At 38.6% G+C, this 16,449-nt stretch overlaps 1 protein-coding gene across 1 annotated transcript in view; it reads left to right on the top strand.

Moving 5' to 3' along the window:
* The window catches only part of LOC149322097 (myocardin-like), a 130,008-nt gene that overhangs the window by 16,166 nt on the left and 97,393 nt on the right, over positions 1–16,449 (top strand). The gene's annotated exons all lie outside the window — the stretch shown is intronic.

Raw genomic sequence — 16,449 nt, forward strand, 5'->3', positions numbered from 1 at the left:
AAAATATTCAAAAAATAAATACATTCCTAAAAGAAATCCTGGATTTTGCCATTTTAAATAAAGTACACCATTTTACTATCCATTGTATTTAATGTGATTTGGACATCTATGGATTTTGGCCCTGGAACCAAATAGCATTGGATACCAAGGGTCCACCATACAGATCAAGGGCTACATGGGCCCCCAGCTCCATTCTAGAGGTTTCCTGGGCTCCTAGCATCCTCCAATTTTTGCAAACAACAACAACAACAAAATTACCACCATGCCCTCTAAAGATTATGTGGGGTAATTTCACCACATCCACCTTCCTTGGGCTGTTTTGGTCCCAGCAGGAGCCTTGTAGCCAGGAAGTCAACCATAAATCAGCTTCTTGTTGTTTTTTTTAAAAAAGGACTTTCCTGAGTCTAAAATGGATTGGAGTATGGGCAAAAAGGAAGCAGAATTGTTCCCCAGCACCCTCTTGAGGGTGTGGGAGGCACTGTAGCAAATATATATATATATTAAAATCCTCCCAAAATTAAAGTAAATGTGTAGTGGAGGCAAGATATGGGACCTTCCAAGATCTTCAGGTCAGTTGGAGAGGTGCAGCCCACCAACCCCAGCCCACCATTCCATGCTCCCTATTGCTCAACTTCTTATCCTACCTCTTTACTGTGTTACTCCTAACAGAAAACAAAACAATTAGCTGTTTTTATATTGTATTATGACATATGTCATAGTTTTAGTAGATGTGAACTGCTTTGATCTCGAGGAAAAGCGGTATAAAAATAAACAGTTTATTATTATTATTATTATTATTATTATTATTATTATTATTAGCTAGCCAGGAAGAATAGTGTCAAATAATGTTCTTCTATTGGTATCTCTAATAGTAAAGAAGGCTGATCTGACAGCCTCCTATCTCCTGACAGTTTATATACAAGCATGATTCAGGAAATGTTAAACCTGTAAAGCAAGGATGAAGAATATGCAGCTCTTTAGACATTTTTGGATTTCAGCTCCCATAAGCTGTAACCCACACAAACAGTGGTAGTGTGGGATGATGGGAGCCACAGTCAACAATGCCAGCAGGGCTACATGCTCCCCATCTATGCTACAAAGCTTTAATTGTCCTGGCCCAGTGTACCTGAGACCACTCTCCTATCCTTTGCATTTTGAGTTTTCTCTCTTCTGAAGAGAATGCAGAATCATATTTTTTTCCATTATAGCTCCATGCTTTTGTGATACCCAGCCAAGAGAGAAATTCCTAGTTCTCTCTGTATTGTTTTAGAAATTTTGCCGTTAAAGAGCCCTTACCCAAAATTTGGAAATCAGCAGGACCTTATCAATAATAATTGTTGAAGACTGCTGGTGTGCTTGCTCTTTTACTGCTATTTAAAATATCTGTTTCATTCTTTCAGATGGCCTGTTGACTACTTTTTGTTGCTATAAATTGCCTTGAGTGCACTAACTAGAGTGCAAATTATAAATAACATAATAAAATTTGTTGGAATAGAAAAGGTAGAAGGCTCATATGGCTGGAGACTAGAAAGGGGAGGAAAGCAGAAAAGAATCTAGACCCAGCTGGGAACTTTCACTAGAGACACCACTTAACCACGTGAATTGGGATTGCATGTCTAAAATCTTATGCATCCTTTGAATATGATTTAAAAATGACCTGTGGAAGTGGTACCTCCACAGAAGGCAATCACACAAATAAACCTGTTTTACAACTTTCCACATTTATACTTAGAGAAAGAGGAATGGGTCTGTGTGTATAGTTTGAAACCTCAAGTATAAAGGTGTGAGAATTGGCAAAAAGGTGCACACACAGTGGGTCCGCTCCCTGGCTGAGGTGGATTTGCACAGGTATGTCATACACAGCGCGCCTTCTTGTAAACGCAAGATCACTTGTTGCTTCCATATTGCAGCCTTCCTTACCCATCTCTTTTGGCTTTAATCGTTGACACAAGCAACAAAGAGGACTTGTAGGTTTTTAATTCCCCAGCAGATCAACCTTCTCTCGAGTGATCTAGCTCCAACCCACTGGAGTAAGAGATGGGCACAAAGCTATCTGATTCTAGCAGAACAAAACAAATATTCTGGCCCTGCAATCTTCTGACCATATATAGACTTAACTAGCCTTTTGGAAGATATGGCTGATATCTGTGATCAGTACAGAGCAATTAGTTATGAAATGTCTGTGCCGCCAAAGGGTGGTTTATAAGGATGCTTTTTAACCAAGCTCTCCCTCTGCTTGTATGTACACGTCTCTACTCATAGGGACCCTCATATTGACACTGAAACCTGGCTCACTGTAACTGAGCAGACCTTAGAAACAATTAAATCTGGCTACAAAAGGAGCAAAATTGGATAGATCTCAAATCAGAGATTGTTACAAGGCAGGGAGCTCAGAGAGACGTTTACTACTATACGAATTGCTGTGGTAAAAGTGCTTTCTGTTGTCGTTTCCATTTTAGACTTATTAAGGTGTATCCCTAATAAGTTGCTAGTGGGAGTTCCTTAGCTATTTTGGGAATGAACATAGTAATTTTATAGATCAAATGTTGAAATAAATCTGTTTGAAAACAACTTCCTGCAACCTTCTAGGTCCAGGCTGACCTGGCATGGGTGCTTTCTTTAATTTGTTGTCCAGATTAGAATACTTGCTTACTTGGACAAGTTTTAGAAACATGCATCTTGTGAATCTGTGAAACCAGACTTATTTTGGAAAAACTAGATGAGGAGGTTTATTTCCAATACTTACATTTTCCCAGCCCCTTTATAAGACCAGATCTCAGGCCACAAGAACAGAATCCCCTGTTGCTTTAGCTAACGGAGGTTTGACAGTGATGCTGTGAAAGTAAAGTTTTTCACATCCAGTAGCATACTTAGTAGTTTAAATGGCAGCCGATTCACTTTTGCGGCTGATTTTTCAGAGATAAAAAAGTCAGCAGGGGAATTTGTCATTTTAATTCTGTATTCATCCAGGCCAAATTCAAAGTTATTCCCAAAGAGAGTAGTCTCACTGAAATGAATGAGACTTATTAGTTACCATTTGTGTAAGTCCCACTTATTTTACCAGATCTAATTTAATTGAGTGAACAATGAATTTAGTTCTCAATACTTAGTTGGGGTTTTAATTCAATGAATAACAACCTTTTACTAAATTTATACATTTTAATTTTCAGTTCTGCTTCTAGCCCCTTTGGAGCGTCTGATCTTTTTGTCTTGTTGGTTTGTTTTGTAAGAAGCCCTTGGTTCTGAATTAATTATACCAGAACCCTGTAGAAGGCAAATTCAGAAGAAGGGGATAATAGAATTGAATTGGATAGAAAGTGAAAGCAGAGCCTCCAAAGGCAACCTCCACTTTCCTCTGTTACTAAGAATAACCTGTTAGTATTAGTACTGTATGTGCAGCCTGAGAGTCTAAAGGCAAGAAGGCAATCAAACAAGTGTAAACTAATATAGTGCAGTTATTAGTTTAGAAGCATGCAAATTGGAACCAGGTGTTGAGTGATGAGGAGTAAGCGCGTGATGACAGGGCCATGCTCTGAATGAAAAGAGAAGGCTCTCTTGTAGAGCGAATATCCTATTTTGCAGTTGCTGTTACTATTGTTTGTCATGCTCAAAATAAATAAAAACCAAGTGTGGATCAAACATCAGCCGGGATCCTGTCATGGGGGGGGGGGGGGATAAAATCCTGTTTTGCTTTGGAAATTCTCCTTTGGGGTAACTATAACCTCATTGTTCTGCCTACACTGTCCCATAGATGATTTAAAGTTCTGCTATGTGTGGATTTGGAGTGCATCCCAGGAATAGAGCCAATAGCAAACATCCAGTGTTAGGGACATGTCCACTCTGTAAACTTATCCTCTGATGGATGTTCTTGCAAGCTGGCCGTGGTCAGTGAATGTTAGAAAGGGATGGCGTGGACAGTTTACAAGCGTGGTTTTTTTCACTTCTTCCCTTCTTTTTCAAATCATTTTTTCCAGATCATTTTTAAATAGGTTTGTGGAGTCTTTTAAAGAGTATATAATTTAGACAGCAGCGTGGAAGGGTCCATTCAATATGTTTATTCTAAATCACTGCCTACTATTCTATTTACCTTTTCCTAAATGGCTTTGGAGCTCATAACAGAGAGCATAGATTGTTACCTCATTATTTTTGCATACTGTTCACAGTAATGTGAGTCTTGGAGCATAAAGTGCCATTCATTCCTTTGAACATTCTTTCTTGAGTCTTTTCAGTATATACCAAAGCTGGAGTCTTTTAGATTTTAAAAATAAATGTACATTCAATGCTTAGAAAACATATTAAACCTCTAAAATTAGCATTGAAGTAACTTAGAAATGGTTCTTGGGGTTGCCAAAGACTCCATATTCAATTGCCTTTTATATTCCCATGTTTTCAGGGGTGCATCTACATTGTAGAAATAAGGTAGTTTGAACTGCCATAGCTCCATCCTACAAAATTCTGAGATCTGTGGTTTTGTGAGGCACCAATATTCTTTGGCAGCCATTTTATAAAACTACAAATCCCAGTGATTCCATAGGATGGAGCTACATCACTTAAAGTGATGTCAAACTACATTATTTCTACAGTTTAAATGCACCCTTCAATAGTCAGTTGACAGGCTGGCAAATATATGAACATTGGGATCATCTGAGGTAATTTAGCTACAATTTGGCCAGCACTTAGAGAAACACGATAAAAACCTCTGGAAATAAATTAAATGACATTGAATGTTTTGTGACCAGCAAACCTTTAAAACCATGGCCATTTATCCATGTGTCTGTGTGTAGGTAACCAAGTATCAAAGGCAGAGTATTTCTGAGGTATTTTGGAGGTAATACTCATATTCAGAGCTCAATTGATTTTTATATTATTCTTTTTGGAAGCCTGGGATGGAATTTTCCTGCACAGCAGATGAAGCTGTATGGCTTTAATTTTGGGGGACAGTAAAGAGTTGAATGTCATCCCTTCATTTCTCTTAGAGAAATGTCTTATTTTATCCAAGTTTAATATATGTGTAACTTGTGTTTCATATATTTTGTCTAATGCCTCACAGAGATTAGCTATCAGTGCAAAGTCACACTAATGATTTACATTTCCATTGATTTGTAGCAGCCACAATAGTCTGAACAACATGATCATGTCCATATGTTCAATACATATACAATACACACTTCAGAATGCATTATGTTTGGTACGATTCCTCTCAGAGAGAAACATGGAGTAGGAGTATATTTATTGATATTCAGCTTGGAGGAGACTTAGTATAAGTTCTCCTGGCTCAGACATCTTTAATGCTAATCATATACATAACCTAAATGACCTGTTTGTTTGAAGTCTCCTGAAGGTTCCTGCCAGACAATTCAGTCTGGCTATGCTCATGTTCTGGGCAAATGAGAAAAGCTGATTTGTGAGAATGTTGATGTTAGCTACACTACAGAGTGGCTTGGCAAAAACATGGCTTCGGGCTGATAGCCTTTAGGTCCTTATTCTCCTGCCCCTCTCCACAATAGGAGTGATTAGGGACATCTGGGGACACTGGGAGAGTATCTTATATCCACACAGTGAGAAGTCTGTTACACGTGTGGGATCCAGTAAGTTGAAGGCATCTTTGAAAGTTGAGCAACACCTCAGTTGCTTCTGCATTCACAGTTTAGCCTAGTGCCATCCTCTGTTTCATACTAGCGAGATCCCACAGGCAAACGGGAGTTAAATGCGATTTAAAGTACATTCAAATATAAACAAAACTTGCAAATTCAGGGAGTTAATCACAATAAATTGTTTCTAAAACAAAATAACTGGCAGCTTCTAACTTTCAGGATGTTGCGAAAATAAAAAGCTGCCATTTCCCCCCGCTTTAACTGTGGTTTAACTTCATATTATTTCACGTTAACTGCGATATTGTGTGATAAACTTCGGGCATTTCTGGGTTTTCTTCATGTTAAATCACATTTAACTCCTGTTTTCCCATGGGATCTCGCTGGGGTGATAAACTCCTATGAGACCCCAGCTCATGACTTTTTAAGCTACTGATTTTGATTTCTCCTTCCTGTGTAGCCCATTTGTTTTTCCCTCAACCCAACTTTATTTTAAAAACCAGAAATAAAATTCAATTTGAGTGCAAGCTTGTGTGAAAAGGCAAAATATTACTAATTTTTTTCAGGGCTACTCTGTCATTAAGTAAAGGTTTACTGCTTGCAACATCTGTCCCTTTATTCTTGCTTCCTGTTGAGAAAGAGATTATTGATTAATTGCCAGTACAGTATGTATTTTGACTGTCCTTTCTTAACTGTCTTTAATATCAGTTCCTGTTGCCATGGGGAAGATAGGTTCTAATGTATTTTTATTATTTTTTTATTTGCTTTTTAAAACTATTGCACTGTTTAATAAAATAGCTATCAATACTTTTTACTTCTTATATTTCATGGGAAGATTCATGTTTACTTGCTGTCTGTCAGATGTGAAAACCTGTTAGTTTCATTTTCATTGCAATTGTTACAATCACATCAGCATTCTTGTCCTGTTCAAGTTGCATCAGTTAGTGGAGCCTTTTTCTTTCTGCATTAAAGTCAATGTGAATTTGGCTATGTGTTATCTATATATGCAGTTTACACATTTTCCTTGTTGACTAAAACATATTTCTATTATGTTTTTTTTAAATATGTGTACTTTATTTTCATTTGTGCACATTTATTTTGATGTAATTTTAAAAGGAAGAAAAGGGGGTGTGGGTCTGTGTTCTCAATTTCCTCCCAGTTAATAGACTTGCTAATTATAAATCTGATAAATCTGTAAAGAAAAATGTTGTCTAATACAAGGTCCCCACCCCGCACCCCACTAACTATTCAGCAAGCATTTTGCATTGTAAATGTCTGGATTAAACTGACTGGTCCTCTGTTTATTCAGTTGGTTGGGACAGGTTACATACATTAAAAAATATCTCCTGGATGGAGCAGAATCCTTGTCTTGAGAGCCAGAATTTCAGGTCTGGAATCTTTCATTTACAAGTTGAGAACTAAATATGTGTGATTTCCCCCCCCCCCCAAAAAAAATGTTTTTCCCTTTAATTTCAAAGAATTATTTGCTTAAATTGCTCAGATCTAATAACCAAGGAAGATATTATTTTTAACTTTTAAAAAACCTGTAAATAGTGTTGTTTATTGGTTTTGTGTATAGGTCAAGAATGAAAATCCTTTCCTAAAGAGAACCACAATACTCTGTTTTTTAAGTGGAATTCTACATCAAGCCAATAAAGGAAGACTCTTTTTTAAGAAAAGAAGTGTTTACCCTAAATGTAATTGCTAGCCCCAACTAGAATTAGATCCAATGAACCAATTGCTGAATGGAAAGAAAAATCTTATCTAGGCTCCATTGATTCAGTGGGTCTATTCCAGTTGGGACTATTGGATTAGGTTTTTGTACACTCTGTGGAGATTATTGTGTGTTAGGCTCACTGCTGGGATAGACCTGGGATATAACTTTCTTAAGGAGGATCTTATTGCATTTACCCGTTTCTGGGCAGTCTGCAGCCTGTATGCAACCTGGGCTTCTCTCGCAGCTTTTCAAGAATGGGATTTTCCCATTCTTGAAAAGATGCGGGACAAGCCCGAAGAAGCCTGGGTTGCATATGGGCTTCATACTGCCTGGTGATGGGTGAATGCGATCCTGGGGTCTATCCCTGCAGCAAAGCTAATGCAGTAATCTCCTATGTAAAAATTACAAATTTAGTGAAATTATTAGATGATTGCCGAAAGACTGGCAATTTCCACTAAATAATATCAAACAGCACCAGTTTAGAAACCATAAAGAAAGAACCCTCTTTTTTCTGTTGGATCTCACACTTGGCCAGCTTTCTTCTAGCAGAACTTGCTACGATGCACCCAAGTCATGTGTCTGCTGAAGGATGCTATTCCATGCCATATTTTTAGTACTGTACTTAGATGGAGACATTTTGCACCAAGACTTGTACTCTGTTCTCTCTCCTTCCCCTTGAAAATCTCATCTGTCTACAGTCTCCATTGATCTGTCCAAATCTGCTTGCAGTAGTGGAGTGGTTGTTACTGAAGGTAATTAGAAAGCAAAATTGATAGTTAAGAAGAAAATACTGTTTGGGAGACATCTTGCAGGAGGATAGGGTACTCACCCATGGAATTATTTTCATAAAGTCTCTCAAATACACTTGTGAATATCTAACATAGACATTAATACAAATACTTGCTATAGGAGGCAAATGAACTTGTCCTTCAAACATGGTTATAGGTGAATGCACTGTCACTGTCAAAGTGGGTTTGTTGTTCCAGATTTGTGTGAAACATTCTACAAAAAAATAGCATCATCAATAGTGAGACTCTTGGATGGTGTGATATATGATTAATAATGATAGCCTACCTCACTTTAAAAAAATCTATATAGTGCAATTCCCTGTTGTTATATTGTGATGAAAGAGTCTTTTTTGTGGGTTTAGGGGAATTTGTGGTGATTTGTCTGGTGGAGAAATATGGAGAAAATCTCTTGTTACAAAAAAAAACCCTGCCTGTATTTAATTTCACTTTTTATTCTTGTTAGTAGTTTTAGTTTTGTCCAGGCAGAAATGAGGAGAGTCTTGGCTTTCTTTCTCGTAAAGCTCTCACCTTCTTCTTCCACAGTCACTTGGTATTGTTTCTGAGATTATCAGAACAAGAGGACTTAATGGATTATATTAACATTCTAATGTATTGTCTGAAACTTCTTGTCTACTGGCTTTGGGAGGTTTTTTGGTCTTGGCCTGCACTCATTACTACAGATTTGCCCATCCTAGGAGAGGAGAGTCTACTCTGATCTCTGCCTGTGATTTTACTGATGCCCTCCTCCGTGCAAAATGCAATCACTTGGAAACACATTCTTAAGCTTCAGCATGAGCCAAGTCCTCTTGGCCATTTTGCAGGACAGACGTTATTTGAAATGTGTAGGCTACATAATGCTACTTAAAATAGAATATAACAAGGGGGGAGGGGGAGAGATTAATGGCTTAAAACAAAATAATGAAAAGGTCGTTCAGACCGTAATTGTCAAACCCTCCCTGTGCTGTCTCATACCCATATCAATTCTGTTTGATGGTGACTCAGAAAATGATCCCTGGCATTTATCTTTCTTTTAGACTTTATGAAAAATTGATTGACTCCTTTTGCCCAAGAGGTTGCATTAAATAAGAAATAAAATGTTGTTTATGGGCAACTTTGCCTTGTAGTAATCAGAAAGGGCCCGTTTTATAAGAACAGGGCATCAATTTTTAATACTGCAAAGTACCTGCATATTTGACATGGCAAACTGAAATCTTTGGATATTATCCTCTCTGGAAAGATTCCTGGAATTAAACAGAAACAGAAGGCCCATTTTCCACTGTTCCCACCTCTGCCCCTCCAATGAGCTCTGAATGACAGGCGAAGGTAATGGCAGGGATGCTGATTATGAGGGTGCTCAGGAGATCCCTTCAGCATTGGATTTTGCTTCCTGATCATTCTTTCCCACCATCCTTCAGTTCCTATTCCTTGCTGGGCTAGGGTGGTCAATTATTTGTTTTTTCTTTGTGGCCAGATCAGTTTGCTAATGGATGTATTTTATTTGCTTTCTACTATCAAACAAGATCATAAAAACAAATGAGCAGTGTATCTGGCTGTAAAGAGAAAATAAGTTGGAAAAAAGACAAGAACCCTGTTAATTCTTTCTCTTTGGGTTAAGAAAGCCAGTGTAGCATAGTGTCAGATTAGGACTCCAGAAGACCAGAATTCCTGGTTGAGCATGGAAACACACCAGGGCATCATTACCGGTGCGGGAAATGTGGACTAAACCAAGTGATGCCCAAAGGAGGGGTGACACCACTGCTTCCCGAACATCTGCCTTTTGGCAGAAATGGGCTGTGGCGTTCACCTACATCCCTTCAAAACAATGGAGCTCACCGGAAGAGATGGTGTGAGTGAGGCAAGGCTTCTTAATAGGAGGAGAAAGAGGCCTGTTTTTTTTAAATATTTTTTTAAACTTTCTATAAAAACCTCACATCTTACCAAATTTACACTTTAACCACATGGAACTGTGCCCTTCTACATTTAGACTGTGTGTATGATAGTTTAATTCAAAGGTATAATTTTAATTTTGCTAGTTGTTTATATCACAACTCTTGCAACTACATTCAGTGATATGTGGAAATTGTGATTTATGAGGAACATTAGTACGGTTTTTTTACTAAGTATTCTGTATGGTGTGGTATGGGAGGAGGTCATTGGGGACTGACATCATGACTTACAACACCAGGTGACGCAAACCCTAGTGACGCTGCTAAAACACACTGGGTTATTTTGAGCAAGTCATGCTTTCTCAGCTTCAGAGGAAGGCCATGGTGAACCCCATCTGAACAAATCTTGCCAAGAAACCTCTGTGATAGGTTCACCTGAACATCTCCGTAAGTTATAAATTATTTTAAGGCACACAACAACAGCTCTCCTACAAACTATCTTTGCTATCTCCATAATCACTTTGCTCATGTAAAAAAGAGCCCTGTCAAAAATTTTGAGCATCTGCTGTTCATGGAGCAAAAATCAAAACCCTGGAAAATATGGACTCCATGCATCCAGTTTGCTTTCCCTTTCCACTTCAGACTCGTAATTTTTCAAGTGAGCAAGTGATGACAGAGAAGATGAGGGTTGCTCTCCTCTTTACATGTTTAATAAATGATAAAGGAAAACACCTGAATAGGGCTAGATTTAAATTTGAATTCCATAACGCTAGGAATGGAGAGAATACTATTTAAAAGCCCAGTAGTAGATAAGGAAGAAAGTAAGATGTAGTGGAAATAACTAGCTGAAGGGCTGATAGTCAGGAAACGACATACCTTTATTGAATGGGAGTTACTTCAAAGTACACTTAGGATCATGTCCATGGGGTTGAGTTCTCTGGAGTTTAGTACTACATTGGCTTTACTGTGTTTAAGCCTTCTTCCACCTAAATCTGACAGGAAATTCCTCAGCGATTCTAAAGGACTCTGTTGCAGAAGTAATCAAAGGATTGTTAAATATGCTCTTCTAAAGTAGTTTTAATGGGTGAGATTGTGATTCTTACCTGTATTAATTGTCAGAAGACAAAATCACAAGTGAAAGACCATTTTAACCAAGGTCTTGAAAGGTTTGGAAGGAAATTCACATTTAAAATAATATTCTAACCACACTGACCAAAAAATGTTGAAAAAACTGATTTGTATGTGTTAAGACTGGTTTATGTTTAGTAACCTTGATTCCTTTTTTTAACTATAAACAAACTGTGGCTGCTTTATGGCTTTTTAAAACAATGAACTAACCAGCTATTAACAGGAATGAGGTACCTTCTCCAGACAGTGAGGTGCAGGGCTGCAGGAATGCTACTGGATCCACCTCTTTGAATGTACCACTGGGTTTAATTGATGGCTTTCAATACTTTCCACATCTACCAGCTAGTAAAAACAAAATTTTAACTTTTTCCTGTTTTCTTAATAGCAAGCTGCTTTATAGCAGGGAACACTGAGCCCCCAAATGATGATTGATTTCTGCTAGAGCCTGTTCGTGTTGGACTCAAGAAAAGAAAATCCACTTGCAAAACAGAGGTTTCCTTTCTTTTATCCAGGTTACCCAACTATTGTCACTCTGTTCTATGCTGCTCTCCATCTTTTGGGCACAGATTAGCTGAAGAAGTAGCGTCTGGTTAGTATAGTTGCTGTCGGCCACCAGATACTTTGCCATACCCAATATTTTGATAACCAGAAGCCCTAGCAAGCATAGCCAATGGCATGGCATTATGGGAACTGTAACCCAAAACATATGAAGGGCCAAAGATTCCCCATCCTGGGGAATGAAAAGTCCTGTGGCCCTGCAGAGCTGTCATTCTAGCACCTTCCATCAGCAATAAACTTGTTCCAACATAAAAGGGAAAGTGACCCAGATACATTGTTGCACACAAGCCTTCAATTATACAGTGTCCTATAAGCATCAGATAAAGCAATAACAGAGAAAAAGGTCATAACAACACCAGCTATGTCATGAATAGCAGCCACAAGTAGCGGCCAGAGACTTGATCCAGTCTAGGGCTAGAGCGATGAAGAGATAGAAATGCTGCTGGCTATGAGTCCTTTTGTAGTGCGTTCCAAGCAGCTGTCAACTGCTCAAATTCTGAACGACCGGGACCTCCCAAAGGAAAATAAAACCTTCAGAGTGGCCAGCTGCAAGAAAACAGTGGATCTTTGAGGATACACTGCTGAGAGAAATATGAACAAATGCAGAAAATAATGGGGTTATTTCTCTGTAGAGTAATGTGTTCCAGAAGGAATGGAGGTACATAGTAGTTTCTCCAGGGGTCATGAACTAATTTGGTTCCAGGTAATTAGCTGAAAGAAATGAAGAAGAGCTGCTAGTACAAAGAGATAGGTAAATGGTAATATCTTGAAGTGCTTTTGCAGAAGAGTGAAGTCTTACAACTTGTTACACATGAATTTTTTTTACTGAGGCAGGTATCATCCATTTTCCTTGAGTCCTGCATATTATTAAAGGGCTCAAATAAGTTAATGGGTCCAAGATATTGTAACCTTGATCCTAAAATAAATTAACATAAGAAAGTTATTGTAAAGGAAGTTTCTCATCTCCTCCTTCTCTCTGCATCCAGTTATTATTTTTTGCATCTCAGGATTGGGCTTGGGGAGGAATCTCTTCTAAACAATGTGCAATGGGGGCACAGGGGAATGCTGGAGTGAGCAAGCAACAGGAAACCATCTATCTCTAACTTTGTTTCAGTTGTCTTAGGAACCATGGCTGATTCTTCTCCTTCTCAGCAGTGTCTCATGTGCCCTCACAACTCTGTGGCTCAGTTTAGGTGACCCTCTGAGTCACATTTTCAAGGACTGGAAATGAATCAGAGGCTTGTGTGCTCTTTCTTCTCCTGTCACCACTATTCCCCCATTGTGTATGCCTTCCCTCTCTGCTTCTAGCACTAGCCATAATTGATTGTTCCATCCAAATGGGTAGACCTTGATAATCTATTATCCTCGGAGCTTTGAAATCATGGCCTTAGCCTTAGTTTTCCAATTTGGATTATGATTAGGACACAAAAGGAAACAAAAAGCATGTGAGAGGAGCAAGAAGCATGTGATCCCATGGTTTGCCATTCAATCTATTCTGAAAAGAATAGACTAAAAATACCTTGGTTATAATAAAAGAATTTACTTAATTATCTCAGCATGGCTTAGACAGAGTACAGCTCTATATGTTATATGTTTGTATTTCTTATTTCTAATGTTCATGTTTTTTTAATTCTCCCTTCATTGTTCTCATCCGAAGCTCACGTAGGCTCTACTCCTTAGCTGTATACATCTATCATTTCAATATTCACTAGGAATGACCCTAGGTATTGAAAGGCCAGAATGTAAATGTTGTGTGTGGGCAGAGAAAGTGGGGAAACTATTATCAGTTCCTTTAAATTTTTGAATTTAAACTGCTTATTAACCCATTATAGCTAACCTCCACATCTGATATTAGCATGTGTGAGAAGCACATGAACTTCATGATAGTTCTTTAAAGTTCCAAAACTTCCTTAAGTTTTGTTTAGAGAAGAACTTTACATATTATTCTCATCAATTGAAATTGGTAGAGCTTACCTTATATAGTGTGTTTAGGATCGAAGAGTGATAGTCCCTTTTTTTGCTCCCTTAAATCTGTCAGGCGAAACAATTCCTTTTCACAGTAACAAATATGCAAGTAGATTGTTAACATTTGGCCATGAGACCTCTTTGGAGCCTCCTGTGCTATAGCTTTTCATGTCCATTTTGGTCAGGATCCAAGACTGCATAATAATAACACATACTTGGATTAACACTTCTTTTTGGCTCCTCACGTCATCAGACTGTTCTTAATATCCGTGTAGCGTTTTCCTGTGTTTTTAATTGAGACAGGACCAAGTGTTCTTTCCAAGGTGTGTTGGCTCCAACTCGGCTGTTGTGTTGCTCTGTATAGCCTCCAGCTCCTTCAGGAAGCTGAGGATCCTACTGCTACTGTTGACAAACTGTTGTGCAATGAATCTGGAGTCAGCATTCTGCTCACATGAAGATCAGAGTAATGAAAAACGGGCTGAACAGTACCTTGTAGCTGCAGGGCCTGGCAATGGTAATGCAACCTGAACTGAGCAGTTTATCTAGCACTGTTCTTTGCAGCATTTCCCATCCTGAAGAACTCCAGAAAGACTGTAAACCATTCAGATACTGACACAAATGTTAGTTTCCAGTAACCTTGTGTAAAGCTCAGCCTTTAAATTTAATTGGGTCTTATCCACACAGGCCATTTGCCATGCTATAGTGTTGATTAAAGGCTCTTTTTAAATGTACATATCCATCTGCTTTATTTGGAGTAAAGTATCTAGAAGCATGAAGGACTTAGACTGGAACTGTGATTCTCTGTTTCAAATCATCACGGGCCAAATTGCAATGGTCTGGGATCCAGGTTTCTTCTGCCAGTGGAAGCAGCCCCTGAACAGGGTTCCACTCAGAGTGTTCTCCCAGCCTCCACTGCTATATCCCTGATTATTTCAGAGGGTCCTCCAAATGTCCAGAACAGATTGTGGAGATATAGAGGACTGCCGGGGGTGGTGGTGATGGAATCAACACCTACTGCCTTATCACTTTTCTGATGGTAGGATTCCCTTACTAGTTCCTATGTTAAAAGGAACTCTGGTGGTGCGGTGGTTAAATGCTAGCACTGCAGCCCCAAGGTTGTGAGTTTGATCCCAGGACTCCAAGGTTGACTCAGCCTTCCATCCTTTTGTAGGTTGGTAAAATGAGTACCCAACTTGTTGGAGGCAATTGGCTTACAGATTGTAAACCACTTAAATAATGCTGAGTTCACTATTAAGTGGTACAGAAATGTAAATGCTATTGCTATTGTTATGCTATGTTTGGAAAGATGCCTTTTCACTGATGGAAGCTTATGCACGATCCAGCCAGGCTTCATTTACACTACATTGTCATCACACTATGATTCCACTTTGACTGCTGTGGTTCCCTCCTAGTCAATCGTGGGATTGGCAGTAGAGGGATGGCCTTTAGCATTCCCAGCCAAAGAACTCCTCTGGTACCTCTGACCAAATTGCAAACCGCAGGAGGATTCCACAGACTGCAGCCATGGTAGCTGAAGTAGAACCATAGTGTAGCATGAAAGGGTCCTCAGTGTCTTTTGATACCAAGAAAAGGTGTGGACAGTGATCCCATTCACTGAATATTCTGATTGCTGCCTGTGGGTGGAACCAGTTGTGTCTTTATTCTTTTACTTTGAATCAGACATGTTCTCAAAGCTGTGTACATAATAGTGTATGAACAATGAAAACATTTTAAAGTTGCTTAATTCTGCAGTTTTCAGCACAGTTTCTTTCTTTGACTCCTGTGGACTTGATGAACCAGCAGCTCTTATTATTCCTGGTCTTGTTATTCCCACACTAGCCCTGCAATAGCTACAGGGGAATGACCCCTTTCTCCTGGAAGTCAATGAGCACTATTAATTAATTAATTAATTAAAGATGTATGCCATTAGATAATGTGAAATCTGAATCACATATTGAGGGAGCAAAGTAAAGGAGAGGAATGAAAAAGACTATTTTGATGCTCACTTTTTGGTACATTTTTAAATTGTGTTGTTCTTTTAAATTATGACAAGCTTTGAGTCCCAATTTTTTTTGGTGGGGGAGTAGGATATAAATAAAAATAATAAAAACAATAACAACCTGCATTTATCTGGAAAATACTGAAGTTTGCCTATATTCTCATACAGGCATTGTCAAGATCCTTTTTGTAAATGTAAACAGAAAACATTACATCAGAAGACACAAGCATGTGGCAGTTCAGTTTAGGGGGATATAGAGATCTTTTCCAGTAATACATTTGATGATTCTGTATTATTCATATTTTTAGGTTTGGGGGGGGGTCTACTTTCCTGTTTCCTGTGGCTGCAGCACACCCTAAAACAGCCTTTGTACTTCCATAGGATTGCAGCTGAAGCTTCTTCTACTGCTGTTTTACTGCTTCCCTTGAACATGCATTTTGCACTGCAAAGTGCACCTTGTTTGAGCAAGTAGTAGGATGCACAGGACATCAGGCAAAAATGCAGAATTTGGCGTGATCCATAGAGACCTGGATGGTTAAAATCAGAGGACATGCACAGCCTGTTGTGATGTGCTCTTCTCCTGGCACAGACACTTGTAGCAAGTTTTACGGGAATTGATAAAGTCAGACAGCTGGATGGAAGAGCTTAAATATGCCAAACTTAAACATACGATTGAGGACATAAATAACTGCATTCCCGCTTTCATGTTTATTATACAGTTGCAACACAACCATATTTGGAATAACTATTCTAATATTTGAATGCAATATGATTGGAGTTTAGCTATTATGTTTTGAATAAATTATTGAGGAAATTG

The sequence above is a fragment of the Sceloporus occidentalis genome, unplaced genomic scaffold (genome assembly GCF_023333645.1).
Source record: "Sceloporus occidentalis isolate IW3139 unplaced genomic scaffold, rSceOcc1.0.p SCAF_1, whole genome shotgun sequence".
NCBI lineage: Eukaryota > Metazoa > Chordata > Lepidosauria > Squamata > Phrynosomatidae > Sceloporus > Sceloporus occidentalis.